Raw genomic sequence first — 18,306 nt, forward strand, 5'->3', positions numbered from 1 at the left:
GTTTGGGCTTGAGCATCCCATGTTTCTCTGCTCCGGGCGCCATGTTCACGCCTCTTGCGTTCATGTCATGTGTTGTACCATCACCTGTACTCTTTCTTACTTCTTCTATCAATGCAATGATACGCAAGCTTTGCGTATTCGAGAAAAAAGAAAAAAGGAATATTTTTGTTGTTGTTGGAAGTTTTTTTTTTTATGATCCCGGTTTCTTTTGTGATCCCATCTGTGCTATAACGAATCACAACTTCCCAGTAAGTGCCTCCTATTGTGGATGCTCCCTCCAACTTGGGGCAGAGTCTCCGGTAGTGTCTCTACCCTTGGGCACGCCATTATCTGCAGCTCCTTGAGCGCGGTGACTTCATACATTCCATCTTGAAATGTTGTCAGGCCATTGCACGGTAATACGGAGAGTTTCCATAATGTTTTGATGTTCCCAAGAATTGCTTGCATGGACACCAGGTGGGACAATAAAAGATGTGCAAATTTTAAAGAGATGCAGGCTACTTTGGTACCTCCAGTAAATTCTCACAGGATACAATTTTATCTTCCTGGGGTCGAGGAGGCAGGACATCTTCCTTATCAGCGGTGATAAAAAGGGCACCGGTCCTCCCTCCGTTCCATTGTTTAGTGACCCAGAAATCTGAACCCCAACACTGTATAACTGATATGCAGCACATGTGTATATGTTCAGAAGAGAGAAAGTTGGGTTCGAAACATATGCACGATCAGACACATGTGTATATGTTCAGAAGAGAGAAAGTTGGGTTCGAAACATATGCACGATCAGAAAAAAGAGAGATCCCTTTTAGTTTCAAACAAGTATAAACTCTATCTACAACTGTTTACAAGATCTGATAGCAGAACCTTTGCATAGAAAGGTATATCTATTAATACAAGATGAGAACTGATAACAAAACAGAGGCTACTAACTGTCTAGTTGCCCTGAAAGTTCTACTAAACGCTTTATTTTCTATCATCTTCCACTTGAGAGGCTGGAGGTCATTCCGTTGCTGCAATAACTCAAGTTTGTCAGCATCAACTTTTTTTCAACAAAGAGTAGATTTTATTCGCTCAAAATGGAGCGTCAAGAGGATACAAACAGCTGTAGTTGTCAGCATCAACTACAGCTGTTCTGGGAGCGGTATCTCACGGTCGTGGTATCGCATGATTTGCCGCATACTGGTAATCATACCATAACAAAAGAAGTTGTTCATAAACCACCATGATTTCCCATCATCGATTAAAAAGTTCCTTTGGAGTATTTGGTTATCCTGTGCACAAATCATATATATATGTAAATCTCAAATGTTAGTATATTAAATCATTCCTCTACAGCAAAAACCGGTTGTACCACCTAAGATTAAAACTGTACTTGCTATTTTCTTTAACCGATCAGACATGTAAGCATGTAACGTGAAGGAAATTGTACACATTGAGCACACACCCAGCCTCTGCATAACCAGGATGCACACAGCTAACACCAACACACACAAAAGAGAAAAAAAACGCTAGCAAAGAGCAAAGTCATACAAGACTCAAGCTATGCCTAAGCGAGGGAAAAGAAAAAGAAAAAACACTCTAAAACGATCAAAACAACGGTTGATAAACTACATCAACGACCATATCCGCACCAACCATCTCTTGACAGAACAAGCGCAACGAGAAAGTTTCTTCAACAGCAACGCCTTCAGGAAGGAAACGACGCTTAAACGTCGCCGTCACTGGACCCGACCAACAAAGGTCAGACTCTAGGTTTTCACCCTGAAGAACAAGTCCGAGCAATGCCTTCATCAAGGTAACGACACAAAAACATCGCCATCGCCAGGTATAACCAATTCAGGTCAGACCTAGGGTTTTCACCCCGGAACTCGAGACCGGGTACTCGAGAAGCACCACCAAATCAAAGTCATCATGTTGTCGCCACCACTTTCCGCGATCCCAGCAGCTAAAAGTGAGGCACAGTCTTTACATGCCGGCATGGCTTGCCGCTGCACAACCATCTCCTCTGCGTCAAGCCGTCGTCCATAGAATTTATCTCACCGCTGAATGCAAACTGGCCGGATTGAGAGCCACCGAAACTCCCAATGGAGCCTTCCGGTTACATCACACAACCTCGCCAGTGCGAGCTGCTGGCAACAACCAGTGGATCCTAAGAAAAAACTCTCATGAAGACCCTTGAATGGCCACTGCAATCTGCGGCTCAAGTGGCCGGACGGTGCCGCCATGGTTAGGACGAAAATTGCCCCCTTGCATCGAGCTTCTGATCAATAAAGAGTGGGCTGTTACTAAAAAAAATGTACAATACCCCAGAGCTACATACACTAATACGGCCTCATGTTCACTCTATACACTTGAAGACCAGTCCATATTTTTTGGTCAAGCTTCTGAAATTATAGCATCTGCTTATAAAAAAACAGAGCACTGCAGTACTCTGTTTTTTTCTTTTGGGCAGCAAGACCATTTCATAATTTCACAAGTATTTTTTACAACTCCAAATGCTGAGATTAGGCACTCCAAAGTTATCTGCATAGAAACTAGTACAACTTTCATGTGCACCTGAGAGTAAAATTCTGCCAGCTACACATGCAAAAGCCCATAACTAGGTCACTGGCTCTTCAGATTACCATAAGTTTTGCTATATCCAACGTTTCTCTCTCTCTCTCTCCCTCTCCCTCTGTGTGTGTGTGTGTGTGTGTGTGTGTGTTCTTGAACTTGATGGAAAGCTTAGGTAGTTACCTATAATAACTCTCTAATAAAACAACCCTCCAGATATGGCCCCTAAAAGCAGTTAGATGTAAACTGAACGAAACTTGATGAACACAGCCACAGCTAGCAAATAGGAACGAACTAGAGGCAAATAGAGCTAACAAAAATCAAAGATTAAATCCATCCAAAATACATCATACAACTTGGCTACGGTTGGGTTGAGGTTTATTATGATGCCAATCGGTGAAGAAAGCGATGAAAGAACGGCCTCTATCTTGCCTTCCTCTCCTCTCTTCCTTCCTTAGCTCTACTAACCTCCACTTGTTTCCCTTGAAGCAGGAGCAGACTAGGCACCAGCAACGTCTGCTCAGGCTGGGGACCGCGGGCTGTTCAGACAACTGTTGGGTAAAGGATGTAACACCTAATTAAGGAGTTTGCACATATCTTTGTAAACAAAATAACGTTGGTAAGTTGTTTGCTGCTTGTTCAAATGCAAGAGAAAGGAAGGAGAAGATGCACAGCTCACCTCTAATTACATCTGATCAAAGGGGTTCTTTGATTGTGTCTGCCTTCGGCTAAGGATGGAAAACCTGCTGGAGTCGGAAATCACGAGATAAAAGAAATTAGCGGGTCGCAACGACAAAGATAATAAACAGAAGCCTACAGCCAGAAGATTTGGCGGTGAGCTTACACAGATGAAGAAAGCGGCGTTGTAGGAGCGATGAGGCAGATGGTGCTTAGGAGGAGCTAATGATGAGAGGCAGAAATCCCCAAACAGCAGCAGGTCAACGAGGCAATTGCAGATCTGATCCAGCTAGCTAGTTGCCATTTTTTAAAGTTTAGCTGAGCTGGACTTGCTAATAAACTAACCAATGTGGACATAGTTGACGTGGAGCAAACTCCGCACATAGATGGGCAAGAGCAACTCCAACCACTCCCCTACCCGGAAAAAGACTGTCCTCAAGTCTCCAATAATTTTTACAAACATTAGGCAAAAGGAAAAAAAATTCCTGTAGACCATTCATTACTTTAGGGGATCATGTAAAATCGTCCATTTCTTCCTCATATTTACTGGATTCTTTCATACAGTAACAGCGACGACTACTTGAAGATTTATTGAGTGATATACATTGACAGAATTTCGGTCCACAAAGACAAATCTACAGCCATAAACTGCTAAGAAAGTCTATATACACGTGAGGCCGCACAAGATTGTAACCATGTGGAGAAAAAGAAAATAAAGAGAAAAGAAAGGGCTCTATAAGTTTTTTGTGTGCGTGTGTTTGTCCACTTTGATATGAATATATGATCGATCCTGTGGGCGGAATTCGAATATTCAATTTGAAATTCCTGAATCAAACGTACGTACTTTTTTTTTGGAAATGGAGGTATACCCCCGGCCTCTGCATCATGATGATGCATGCGGCCCTTTTATTAAAAATTCAGAAAGTATCATCAAAAATGTCTTACAGCTCGCAAACGGAGCAAAACAGAGCACAAAAAACTGAAAAATACAAGTGGACAAAGACAACCGATACGGTGATAATAAGGACAAGCTCCCTAGACTCCTATCCTGTTATGCGAACGCCATCCGAACCGGTTGAATATAACCCGAGCCACCATCTCCCATTGGTTGCACCCAGTAACCAACGGCTCCCTGGAGTCCATAGGAGTGAGTAAGGACCACGTACGGATCCAAGCTGTAGCTCTGAAGATAACCTGCAAAAAAGTTAAGTTGTGTTGTCTGTTAAAAATCATATCGTTTCTGCAGTTCCATATAGCCCATAGTAACGCACATATTCCAATCCGAATACGAGCTGCCGTGATCTGTTCAACCCCAGCTAACCACGTCCCAAACAAAGACGCAAACGCAATATCTACTGGAGGATTGATATTAAAAGCTATATGAATCGTTCTCCAAAGTAACTTGGCAACTGGGCATTCAATGAATAAATGTTGTATTGTCTCATCCGGAGCACAAAAACAACACCGCGAGTTACCTACCCATCGCCTCTTAAGTAAGTTGTCCTTTGTGAGTATGACTTGCTTGTGGACAAACCACATAAAAATTTTAATCCGCAAAGGAACCTTAACCTTCCATATATGAAGTGACCGTGAGATGGGGCCAGAATTAATCAGATTCGTATAAAAGGATTTCACCGTAAATATCCCATTTTTAGTTAACTTCCATTGTGTTGAGTTCGGCATGTCGGAGAGTCGAACTTCAATCAATCTCCGAACCAAGTGCATCCAGGCTGTCCATCTCTCACCTACTAACGTACATCTGAACTGGATGTTCAAGGGAATAGTTTGAAGGACGATACCTACGTAATCTTCCTTACGTTGCGCAAGATTGTAAAGGGTAGGATATTGTAAGGCCAGAGGTGTCTCTCCTAACCACGTATCCTCCCAAAATCTTGTTGACATCCCGTTGTCAACCAAGAATTTGACCCTACGAAAGAACATATCCTTTGTTCTCATAAGTCCCTTCCAGAACGGCGAATCAGTCGGTCTGATGGTAGCCTGGGCTAGCATTTTCGAGTGCAAATACTTATTGCGCAGTATTTGAGACCACATGCCCTCCGGCTCTGTCTCTAACCTGTACAACCATTTGCTCATAAGGCATTTATTCTTAATCTCCAAGTTCTCAATACCGAGACCCCCTTGGTCTTTAGGTCGACAAAGGATATCCCATCGCGCGAGACGGTATTTCCTCTTGGCCTCATCAGACTGCCAAAAGAAACAAGATCTAAAGAAATCAAGTCGCTTTCGGACCCCTTTCGGAATTTTGAAGAACGAAAGTAAAAACATTGGCATGCTGGTCAGTACTGAGTTAATCAAAACTAGTCGACCTCCATATGACATCAGCTTGCCCTTCCAGCAGCTGAGTTTTTTTTCAATTCGTTCTTCGATACATTTCCATTCTTTATTGGATAGTTTACGGTGATGAATCGGAATACCCAAGTAACTGAATGGTAAAGCACCTAGTTCGCATCCAAACAATTGTCTGTGAGTATGTTCCTCGTCTTTGGCCTTCCCAAAACAGAACACCTCGCTCTTATGAAAATTTATTTTTAAGCCAGACAATTGTTCGAATAGACATAAGATAAGTTTCATGTTACGTGCCTTAGCCATGTCATGTTCCATGAAAAGAATAGTGTCATCAGCATATTGTAGAGTGGACACCCCTCCATCAACCAGATGAGGAACTAGGCCCTCTACATGACCATGTTGCTTGGCCCTGCCAATAATGACGGCCAACATATCTGCCACAATATTGAACAGAAGAGGTGACATGGAATCCCCTTGTCTCAACCCCTTATGCGTCTGGAAGTAGTGACCGATGTCATCGTTCACCTTAATTCCGACACTACCTTTCTGGACTTGAGTATCCACCTGGTGCCTCCAGGTTTCACTAAAACCCTTCATGCGCATTGCCTGCTGAAGAAAAGGCCATTTTACTTTATCAGAAGCCTTCTCGAAATCCACTTTTAAGATAACCCCATCTAGTTTCTTCGAGTGAATCTCATGAAGTGTTTCATGTAAGACAACCACTCCTTCGAGTATGTGTCGTCCAGGCATGAAAGCTTTCTGACTAGGTTGAACCACTGAGCGAGCAATTTGTGTCAATCTATTGGTTCCTACCTTTGTGAAAATTTTAAAACTCTTCAGCAGGCAAATGGGTCTGAATTGTTCTATCCGGACCGCCTCATTCTTCTTGGGTAATAACGTTATCGTACCAAAGTTGAGATGAAACAACTCCAAATGGCCATCAAAAAAATCGTGAAACATAGGCATAAGATCATCTTTAATGATATGCCAACATTTCTTATAGAATTCAGCTGGAAACCCATCTGGTCCCGGTGCTTTATTCGGCTTCATTTGAGTTATGGCCAGGTGAACTTCTTTTTCAGTAAACGGTGCAGAGAGAACATCGTTCTCCGCTACCTGTAACTGAGGTATATCATCAATCACAGACTCATCAAGGCTTTTATAATAGTTGGAAATATACGCTTTCAGATTTTCATGCCCCACTATTGTCCCCTCGTCCTGTTCAAGCTGAATGATCTTCTTCTTCCTATGTTTACCATTTGCAACCATATGGAAGAACTGTGTTGTCGTCCCCTTGGACAACCTTAAGCGTTTTCGCACGCAACGCCCACTTGAGTTCCTCCTCTCTCAGGAGAGCACGTAGGCCTTGCTCCACCTCGGACTTAGTTCGATGCTCATTAACAGAAAGAAGAGTGGTTTCAGCCTTTACATCTAGTGCCTCAATGAGTTGAGTTAGACGTTCTTTTTTCTGCTTATAGATCCCACTCTCATTCCTGGCCCATCCTCTCAGAAAAATTATCAGAGGTGTCTAATCTTATTCTGCCATCTCTCGACATGTGTCCTTCCCGTAACCGGCTTAGCCCATTCGCGTGCAATCATCTCCATAAATCCTTCTCGCTCAAACCAGCTTTGCTCGAAGGAGAAGGTATTTTTGTTTGCAACATGGGTAGCCTCTCCCGAATCTAAAAAGAGTGGTGTATGATCCGAGATCGCTCTCTGCATCGCATGAACCGACACCAACGGATATTTTTGTTCCCACTCCACACTAGCAAGTACCCTATCCAGCTTTTCAAGTCGGAACAGGTAACGAATTGGCCCATGTAAACTGTCTACCGGTGAGCTCAATTTCTCTCAAATTGAGGCTCTCGATAATCATGTTAAACATCATAGACCAACGTCCATCGAAATTGTCATTATTCTTTTCTTCTCGTCTCCGAATGATATTAAAATCCCCCCCCGACTAGTAGTGGCAGATTTTCATCTCCACAAATCCGCACTAAATCGGCAAGAAAATCAGGTTTAAATTCAGGTTGCGCTGCCCCATATACCGCAACTAGCGACCATCGGAACCCATCCAATTTTGATCTCACCCTGAATTTAACCGAAAAGTCTCCCTGCACCACATTAATCACCTCTAACGTCTCACACCGTACTCCTAGTAAAATCCCGCCGGATCTTCCTCTAGGAGGTAGAATGTGCCAGTCAAAATCGATACCACTGGAGAGGGTTTGAAGGAATTGGGATGTGAAATTACCTCTTCCAGTTTCCAAAAGTGCAACGAAATCTAAGTGATGCTCTAATGTTGTCTCTGCTAAGAACCTTTGTTTAGCCAAGTCTGCTAGACCTCTGCTATTCCAAAAGAGTCCTTTCATAAGTCATCATGAAATTTTTTCTTAAGTTTAACTCTAGCACTTCTACGTACTGCCGAAGTAGGATAGATTTTCCTCTTCCAGGGTCGTTTGGGCTTCTCCTCAACACCCTGCGGGACGATAATATTATCTATGACAGACACTGCCTCATCTATCAAGAGAGGCTCTACCGTATCTGTGTTCTCAACATCCTCCTCATCCTCAGCCTCGACACTAGGCAACAGGTTATTACATATATTTGCAAGATCATTAATTCCTAAATTATTCAGGTCATTGTCATTCATAGGTTGGATAGAGGCAAGATTACGAATGATCTCAGAAGCCCTCTCCGCTTCCAACTCTAAAAGATCATTAACGGATTTGACGACCTCGGTTTCATTTGATCCCAAAGAAATGCCTAAATCGTTTACCTTATCAACTATTTCATTCTCAGAGAAGTGTAAAATGGAACAACTTTTATCAAAGGACGTACCTGCAGTAGTCTCGGCATGACGAAGCATGGCGGCCCTCTTGGCACGCGCTAGCTGCAGGTCGTCCGCATCCGGCTGTCCCTGGATCCGGTTGCTGACACGCCTGCCAGCCGTCACCGGATCCGCAATCCCACCAAAAGCGATGAGCTCCTCCGTGGTCCTCTCGCGAGGGGTGCGGTCAGGACTCCCATGCCCCTCCCTTATCGTCGGTGAAGGAGGGTAGGGCGTGGTGGAGTGAACCTCCGCTGCTAGTGGCAAGGGGGAGGAGGATCGTGGAGACGCCTGCTCACTGATCCTGCCCCCCTTATCACCCACGGAAACCGTCGTCCCTCGGCCACCCTGCTCGGTGCAATACTGCGGAGGGGTTACGACACGGGACTCCTTCCCGCATCTCACCCCCGGCTCGCCACTGTGGATGGTGCGGTCCTGTGGAGGGGTTACAGCACGGGGCTCCTTCCCGCACCTCACCCCCAACTCGACCGAAGACGACGAAGTGGGAAGAACGCTATAGACCTCCTGTCCAGGCGCCCCTCCCGCGGCCAACCCATCAGGGTCGACCCGCGCCCCGGGTGTAGACTCCGTAGTCGTCACATCGCCGACTAGACTCGGCACTGGTGGCAGCTCAAGCTCTGTCGGGTAGTCTACCTCGACCCTGGTGCTCCATAACCGGCTAGGAGCCGACCCCGGTGCAAATGAACCAAAGCGAAGCGTGTTCATCAGAGTAGTGGACGGGGGTGCCTCTTTGGTAGATCTGGCTACCTTATCTGACTGTGTAGCAGGCCCCTTATCCGACTTCGGCAGTGTATCATCGGCCCCCTTCTCCTGGTTCCCGGGTGCGCCACCACCCTCAGTCATATCCATGTCTTGTGTCCCATCCCCATCCTCGGAAACTACAGTATCCTCGATCTCAAGCTCTAAGACATAAGTGACTCCAGCATGTGTCCATCTGACCACATCTGGTATATGCTCAACGCTCACAACACTGACCAACAGCCTCGCAGCATTTTGTGCACGAGTGGATGGCATGTCAAGCTTTTCTGTCTTACCAATCAGACCACCCAAACTCCAAGCAATCAGAAAATGTTTTACATATTTAGGTGGCACGCCATAAAAACGAACCCACACCTTCTCCAAAGGTGTACCCTCAGGTTCCTCCTGCTTCCACTCGTCGAAAGCGATAACAATGTTCGTGCTCGTAACTCTGCATAAACCCCACTTAAGAAAATGCATCTGATCCTCTTTAGTGGGAAAGTCAACCTTATAAGACTGACCTTCTAACTGCTCCAGATGCCACTGACACTAGTAGAAAACTGGGCTTTGGTCACAGGGCAATATTCACATTAGTCCCGGTTCAGTCACGAACCGGGACTAATGTGAGCATTGGTCCCGGTTCGTGTGGCCAAGGGCCTGCCGGGCCTCGTGGGGGCATTGGTCCCGGTTCGTCCGGACCCTTTGGTCCCGGTTGGTGGGACAAACCGGGACCAATGGGCCACGCTCCGGGCCCACAGCCCTTTAGTCCCGGTTCATACCACAAACCGGGACTAAAGGGCTGGTCCTAGTTGCGGCCAGTGTTTAGTCCCACCTCGCCAACCGAAGGGCGCTCACACCAGTTTATAAGGCCGTCCCTCTCTGCCTTGTTAAGTACCTCTCAAAGTGAAAATAGATGCTCTTATACAGGGAATTTGACCTAAATTCACAGTAAATTTCTTTGAATTTCATAGAAATTTATTATGAATTTAGGTTGAATTTTCTCTATAGGCGCATCTATGTTCATTTTTTTATAGTAAATAAATAAATAAACCTTAATAAAATAAATAAACCTTAATAAAATAAACTATAGTAACTAAAATAAATAAGCCTTAATAAATTAAATAAAAATAGCAGCAGTAAAATAAATAGAAATAAAATAATTAAAGTAAAATACTTAACTAATTAGAAATAAAATAAATAAGTTTTTTGTTGTAACTAGAAACAAAACAAAACAAATAAAGCAAAAGAGAAAACAAAAAACAGAGAAAAAAATTATGCCACCTACTGGGCCGCCACGGCCTGAATACGACTTGAAACCCATCCATGGGCCAGGATTCAGGCCCGCAGAAGGCCCAGTAGGCCCCACAGGCAAAGAGAACGGTTAGGCCCGAAAGCCTGCAGTTGAGAGGAGCTCGAGAGGGTGGGCGCAGCAGCGCTTATAAACCACTCTCGAGCCCTCTAAACTAGCGAGGTGGGACTAAACTTTTGACGCGGGGCAGCACAAGGCCTTTGGTCCCGGTTGGTGCCACCAACCGGGACTAAAGGGGGTCATTGGTCCCGGTTCGTGGCACCAACCGGGACCAAAGGCCTTTAGTCCCGGTTGTTGCCACGAACCGGGACCAATGAGTTCCCTATATATACCCCATCGCCATAGCAGAGCACTCCACAGTGCTCTGTTTTTTCTGGCCGGCGAGGGGAGGGCATTTGGGTGCTCTAGCTCACCTCTTATGCACATGAGGTGTTCGATGAAATGTCTGAGCCACACTAGTTAATCTTTCTCCTCTCGAAACTCGACCTCCGAGCTCCATTTTCCCCGAGATTTGTCTAGGTTTAGCGGTCCGTCACGTCCCGTCCCCGTCTTCACCGCTGTTGATCGCCCGCGTCGATCTCGTCGCCAGCACCACCGTGGTGAGCCTCTTGTTCTTATCTTCTTTCTGAAAGGAAAAAATTCTTACTTTAGATAAATACTTGTCGAATTTTGTTACTTTTATTATTCCTTCTTATTAAATAGTGCGATGGTTTTGGTATCCGCCCCCGTCGGCCCTCGTCCTGTCTATGATTCGGATGTGGTATATATTATCTTTTTATAACTATTTGGTTCATTTATTGTTTATGACAAATATACCGACCAACGTGACATAGATTTTATTTATCTAGGAGGTGGTTGAACCGAAAATTCTAACCGACCCTATTGTCGAGAGGTTAAATTTAGTTGAAGAAGAAAACAATTACTTGAAGGAAAAAATAAAAAAAATTGAGGAGGAGAAGATGATATTGGAGTTGCATGTTGCGGATGTCGTCGATGATCACAAGATCAAGATAGATGCAATGCGCTTGAAGATTAGAAAGATTAGAAAATATGCCATTCATACCGAGGCTTGGTATCATTATGCCGTTGGATCAATTGTTACCTTGGTTGCGATTATGATCGCATTTGTTTTCACATTGAAATGTTTTACATAGTTTCAATGTATGGTTTAATTAATTAGATGCTCTCGAGAGCTATATATATGTTGTTAGATGAGAACTATGTATGTACTTTGGTTTTAACGTGATGATGAACTTCTATTAATTTGGTCACTTAATTATCTATTCATGATGTTCTGTAATGGTTTTTGACACACTTAATTATATATAATGCACGCAGATGAACTGGCAATGGATGCGGTGACAGACACACCTCCGAGTACATTAAGGGCGTGCATGATTTTCTCGAAGTGGCTGAGGCAAACAAGCAGAATGGTTTTATGTGTTGTCCATGCCCTATATGTGGGAATACGAAGTCTTACTCTGACCGGAAAATCCTTCACACCCACCTGCTTTACAAGGGTTTCATGCCACACTATAATGTTTGGACGAGGCACGGAGAAATAGGGGTTATGATGGAAGACGGCAAAGAAGAAGAGGACGATGACAACTATGTGCCCCCTGAATACGGTTATGCTGCAACGGGGGAAGCTGCTGAAGATCAAGAGGAACCAGACGATGTGCCCAATGATGCTGCAAGGGGGCAAGCTGCTGAAGATCAAGAGGAACCAGTGCCCGATGATGATGATCTCCGCTGGATCATTGTCGATGCAAGGACGCAATGCGAAAGTCAAAAGGAGAAGCTGAAGTTCGATCGCATGTTAGAGGATCACAAAAAAGGGTTGTACCCCAATTGCGAAGATGGCAACACAAAGCTCGGTACCGTACTGGAATTGCTGTAGTGGAAGGCAGAGAATGCTGTGCCTGACAAAGGATTTGAGAAGATATTGAAAATATTGAAGAAGAAGCTTCCAAAGGATAACGAATTGCCCGACAGTACATACGCAGCAAAGAAGGTCGTATGCCCTCTAGGATTGGAGGTGCAGAAGATACATGCATGCCCTAATGACCGCATCCTCTATCGCGGTGCGTACAAGGATCTGAACGCATGCCCGGTATGCGGTGCATTGAGATATAAGATCAGACGAGATGACCCTGGTGATGTTGACGGCGAGCCCCCCAGGAAGAGGGTTCCTGCGAAGGTGATGTGGTATGCTCCTATAATACCACGGTTGAAACGTCTGTTCAGAAACGAAGAGCATGCCAAGTTGATGCGATGGCACAGTGAGGACCGTAAGAAAGACGGGAAGTTGAGAGCACCCGCTGACGGGTCGCAGTGGAGAAAAATCGAGAGAAAGTACTGGGCTGAGTTTGCAGCTGACCCAAGGAACGTTTGGTTTGGTTTAAGCGCGGATGGCATTAATCCTTTCGGGGAGCAGAGCAGCAATCACAGCACCTGGCCCGTGACTCTATGTATGTATAACCTTCCTCCTTGGATGTGCATGAAGCGGAAGTTCATTATGATGCCAGTTCTCATCCAATGACGCCGAGGGACACGCACCCATGTGGAAGAAGAAATCTATATTTTGGGACCTACCCTACTGGAAAGAGCTAGAGGTCCGCTCTTCAATCGACGTGATGCACGTGACGAAGAACCTTTGCGTGAACCTGCTAGGCTTCTTGGGCGTGTATGGGAAGACAAAAGATACACCTGAGGCACGGGAGGACCTGCAACGTTTGCACGAAAAAGACGGCATGCCTCCGAAACAGTATGAAGGTCCTGCCAGCTACGCTCTTACGAAAGAAGAGAAAGAAATCTTCTTTTAATGCCTGCTCGGTATGAAGGTCCCGACTGGCTTCTCGTCGAATATAAAGGGAATAATAAATATGCCAGAGAAAAAGTTCCAGAACCTAAAGTCTCATGACTGCCACGTGATTATGACGCAACTGCTTCCGGTTGCATTGAGGGGGCTTCTACCGGAAAACGTCCGATTAGCCATTGTGAAGCTATGTGCATTCCTCAATGCAATCTCTCAGAAGGTGATCGATCCAGAAATCATACCAAGGCTAAGGAGTGATGTGGCGCAATGTCTTGTCAGTTTCGAGCTGGTGTTCCCACCATCCTTCTTCAATATCATGACGCACATCCTAGTTCATCTAGTCGACGAGATTGTCATTCTGGGGCCCGTATTTCTACACAATATGTTCCCCTTTTAGAGGTTCATGGGAGTCCTAAAGAAATATGTTCGTAACCGCGCTAGGCCAGAAGGAAGCATCTCCATCGGCCATCAAACAGAGGATTTCATTGGGTTTTGTGTTGACTTCATTCCTGGCCTTAAGAAGATAGGTCTCCCTAAATCGCGGTATGAGGGGAGACTGACTGGAAAAGGCACGCTTGGAGGGGACTCAATAATATGCAGGGACGGATATTCTTGGTCTCAAGCACACTACACAGTTCTACAGAACTCTACCATGGTGACCCCGTATGTCGATGAACACAAGAACAGTCTGCGCTCCAAACACCCGGAGCAGTGTGACGACTGGATTACATGTGAACACATCAGGACTTTCAGCAGTTGGTTGGAAACACGTCTCAGAGGTGACACCACTGTTTATGATGAGTTGTACTCGTTGTCCAGGGGACCATCTTTGACTGTATTGATTTACAAAGGATACGAGATAAATGGGAATACATTTTACACGATTGCCCAAGATCAAAAGAGCACCAACCAAAACAGCGGTGTCCGCTTTGATGCAGCAACCGAGAGGGGAAAGGACACGTATTATGGTTACATAATGGACATATGGGAACTTGACTACGGACATGATTTTAAGGTCCCTTTGTTTAAGTGCAAATGGGTCAATCTGTCAGGAGGCGGGGTACAGGTAGACCCACAGTACGGAATGACAACAGTGGATCTGAACAATCTTGGGTACACTGACGAACCGTTCGTCCTAGCCAATGATGTGGCACAGGTTATCTATGTGAAGGACATGTCTACCAGACCGAGAAAAAGAAAAGATAAGGAAGCGAATACATCATACGATGAGCCAAAGCGCCACATAGTTCTTTCAGGAAAAAGGGACATGGTGGGAGTGGAGGGCAAGACAGACATGTCTGAAGATTATGAAAAGTTTCATGAAATTCCTCCCTTCAAAGTCAAGGCTGACCCAAGCATCCTGATAAACGATGAAGATTATCCATGGTTACGGCGCAATAAGAAAATGACACAAGCGAAGAAAAAGTGAAGACTTTCTCCCGCAACTATTATGATGATACCATGCCAACTTTGTAACAGACGAGTATGATACCATTGTCCGTTTTGTATACGAAGTGCATCTAGTTTTTGCCGTAACCCTCTCAACTTTCTTGCACATGCTATGTGGATGAAATGATGATACCATGCCAACTTTCAACCTTTTCAGAGTTCATTTGAAATGCTTTTCAATTTTAGGGTCTTATAGCTCAAAATAATTAGTAAATGCATGAAAAATAACAGGCCAAAAATTAAAAATTATGCCACCTACTGGGCCACCACGGCCTGAATACGATTACAAACCCATCCATGGGCCAGGATTCAGGCCCGCAGAAGGCCCAGTAGGCCCACAGGCATGTACAGAGAGGTTAGGCCCGTAAGCCTGCTTTAGAGAGGAGCTCGACAGCTCAGGCGCACCGCACCTTATAAACAGGTGCAGCTCTCTCTCAGCTAGCGAGGTGGGACTCAACTCCCACCACCACGCCGCTGTGCAAGGCCATTGGTCCCGGTTGGTGGCACGAACCGGGACCAATTCCACCCTTTGGTCCCGGTTGGTGCCACGAACCGGTACTAATGAGGCTGTGGCCCCACGAGCACCTTTAGTACCGGTTCGTGGCACGAACCGGTACTAGAGTTTCTTACTAAGCAGTTTTTTAGTCCCACCTCGCTAGCTGAGAGGCACTAGGAGCGGTTTATAAGCCCAGAGTGCAGAGACGATGAAGAAGAGGCGCAATGCTCACCTTCACGTTGCTTAGCTTCAAGCCTTGAGGAATAAGGTAGACTGCATGGAGCTATGTGCAGTGCAGTCTACACTATTCCGAAAGGCTTGAAGCTAATCAACGCGCATTGCGCCTCTTTTTTATTTTTAATAACTTATTACAACTCCGGACTTCTTGTGTTACGACAAAATAAAATAAACTTTAATAAAATTTATGAAACTAAAATTAACAAAGTATTTTCTATTCAAAACATTATAAGAAACCTCTAGTATTATTGAAAATAAAATCATATAAAATTGATGCAACTAAAATTATCGAAGTATTTTCTGTTCAAAATCATTAAAAGCAAAAATAATTTTCATAAAGAACTTTTTTGATAGAAACTTTAATAGCAAAAAGAAGTATCATAAAGTAAAATAAATAAGTAATTAGAAACAAAATAAAATAAAATAAATAAGTTTTTTGTTGTAAGTAGAAACAAAACAAAATAAGTAAAGCAAAAAAGAAAACAAAAAAACTAAATACAGCAAAAAGAATTTTCATAAAGAACTTTTTTTGATAGAAACTTTAATAGCAAAAAGAATTATCATAAAGTAAAATAAATAAGTAATTAGAAACAAAATAAAATAAAATAAATAAGTTTTTGTTGTAAGTAGAAACAAAAGAAAATAATAAAGCAAAAAAGAAAACAAAAAAACTAAATACAGCAAAAAAAATGTTGGGGCGCTGCCCGCTGGGCCTTCAAACCCTCGGGTTTTCAAATACAGGCCTAGAAGGGCTAGAAGGCCCAACGGGTAGCGCGCCAAAGTTAGGCCCAGAAGCCTGCTATAGAGAGGAGTTCGAGACAGCAGCCGCGCCGGGGCTTTTAAACTGGTGCGGGCGCCCCTCGGCTAGCGAGGTGGGACTAAACTTTTGGCCGCGACGCGGGCAGCAAGAGGCCTTTGGTCCCGGTTGGTGCCACCAACCGGGACTAAAGGGGTGCATTGGTACCGGTTCGTGGCACCAACCGGGACCAATGCCCCCCTTTAGTCCCGGTTGGTGCCACCAACCGGGACCAAAGGCCGCCGCTAGGAAAGGAAGAAGAAGAAAAAGAATGAGAGGAAAAAGGAAAATAAGAACAGGAAGAAAGGAGAAGAAGAGGAGAGGAAGAAGAGGAGAAATAAATAAGAAGAAGAAAAAAGAAGAAAAAGAAGAGGAGAAGAAGAAAGGAATAGAGGAGTTCTATTTTCTCTTCTTCTCCTCTATTCCCTTCTTCTTGTCCTCTTTTTTTCTTCTTTTTTTTTCTTCAATCTTCTCCTCTATTAATATCTTCTTCTCCTCTTTTTATTTCTTCTTCGTCTTCTTATTTTTTATCAGATATGTCGTTGTCGATATACCCCGTGTCTCGATAACTTCAACACGAGGGGGGGGGGGTTCGACCTACCCCCTCCCCGATAACATTATTTTCCCATGTATGTATGCGGTCGTTGTCGATATAACCCCCTCCTGGATAACTTTGACCGTGATAACTTATACCACGGGAGCACCCCCCGGCCCTCTCGCTCGACCAAAACTCTCGAGGACACTCAAACCCTAGAAAAAAACGATGTCGGTGTCCTACCCCCTCCCGCCGCGCCCCTACCCTTGAAGCGTTGCCGAGGCCACCCCAAACCCGGAATAAGCTAGGTCTACGTTTGCACTAATATATCCACCTGCTGTCATGTTTGTGTAATAATTGCCATGTTGTAATATTTGCAGAAACAATAGAGCACGGACGAGACGAGGAAGCAGAAGAGGTGTTGGGGGACATAATCTTAGTCGGAGGTGATGTCTTGTCATATCTTAACGACAATAATGGTCTGGAAGAACAGGGTGAAGAAGTAGGCTACGGTGATCGAAGAGTGGAGGAGGAAAGACATGATTATGATGGGTCCGGTGACCCAATGCTGGTGCAAGAAGGAGCCCGTGGTGACGGCTCCGGTGACCGAACAGAGTCCGGCCAGGTAAATATATTAGTTAAGCCTGTGCTGACTAGCTAATTGATGCATTCATTGTTTTTGTATGTACACATATTAATTAACACTTGTCTTTCTTCTTTTTTCTAGCCCTCCGGATCGAGCACAACTTCGGTAAAGAGACGAGGCCCCAAGAGAAAGTTGCGCTCGGATGAAAGGTTTGAGATCACAGCAATCGCGCGCGACGGCCAACCGATTGAACCCATCCGGACAAAGGATGCATTTGCTGCTCAGTGCGGGGTTCTAGTTAGGGACAAGATCCCGATCAGCATCCAGCAATGGTATAAGCTTAAGAAGGAAGACCCTGAGGTGTCTTATGTCAATGATATGCAGAAAGATGATCTTTGGACTGAGCTGAAGGCAAATTTCACCCTACCGCCAGAGGAGGATCCGGAGAAGCCAGTTAAAGAGCAATTAATCAAGTCTCATGCTCTTAAGAAGATGGCAGACCTATTCGGGAGGTGGAAGAATGAGCTGAAAACGTTTGTCGACAAAGAAGAGACACCAGAATTCATCGGCCGGTATGAGAAGATCAGAGATCACTGGCCCGCATTTGTGGCCCACAAGACATCGGAAAAGAGTATGAAGATGTCAGCGACAAACAAGAAGAATGCTGCGAAGAAGAAGCTTCACCATCGCACGGGGTCAGGTGGCTACCTCAAAGCCCGGCCTAAGTGGGCCAAGGGTGAGAATGATCTTCTTGAAAAAGGGATCGAACCACAGACAATGAACTGGACAGACCGTTGCCGGACTTGGTTCTTCGGGGCTGGCGGAACCTTGGACCCTGTATCAGGGAGGTGCGTTTGGACGAACGAGCTTTTGAGAATACCAGTCAAGAAGATTCAGCAATATATCGATGCAGCGCAGGAAGGGACGTTCGTTCCAGACAGAGAGAACGACGAGCT

General features: G+C 44.8%; 1 long non-coding RNA gene across 1 annotated transcript; it reads right to left on the bottom strand.

The window, feature by feature from the left end:
- Nucleotides 1–715: 715 nt before the first annotated feature.
- LOC109751875 (uncharacterized) lies at nucleotides 716–3,578 on the bottom strand. The gene is made up of 4 exons (XR_002230205.4): nucleotides 3,395–3,578; nucleotides 3,230–3,296; nucleotides 3,019–3,101; nucleotides 716–1,268 (listed from the first exon to the last, which is right to left on the bottom strand). It is a non-coding gene; the product is annotated as an uncharacterized lncRNA (long non-coding RNA).
- Between the last annotated feature and the right edge of the window lie 14,728 nt (nucleotides 3,579–18,306).

The sequence above is a fragment of the Aegilops tauschii genome, chromosome 7, assembly GCF_002575655.3.
Source record: "Aegilops tauschii subsp. strangulata cultivar AL8/78 chromosome 7, Aet v6.0, whole genome shotgun sequence".
NCBI classification, from domain to species: Eukaryota; Viridiplantae; Streptophyta; class Magnoliopsida; order Poales; family Poaceae; genus Aegilops; species Aegilops tauschii.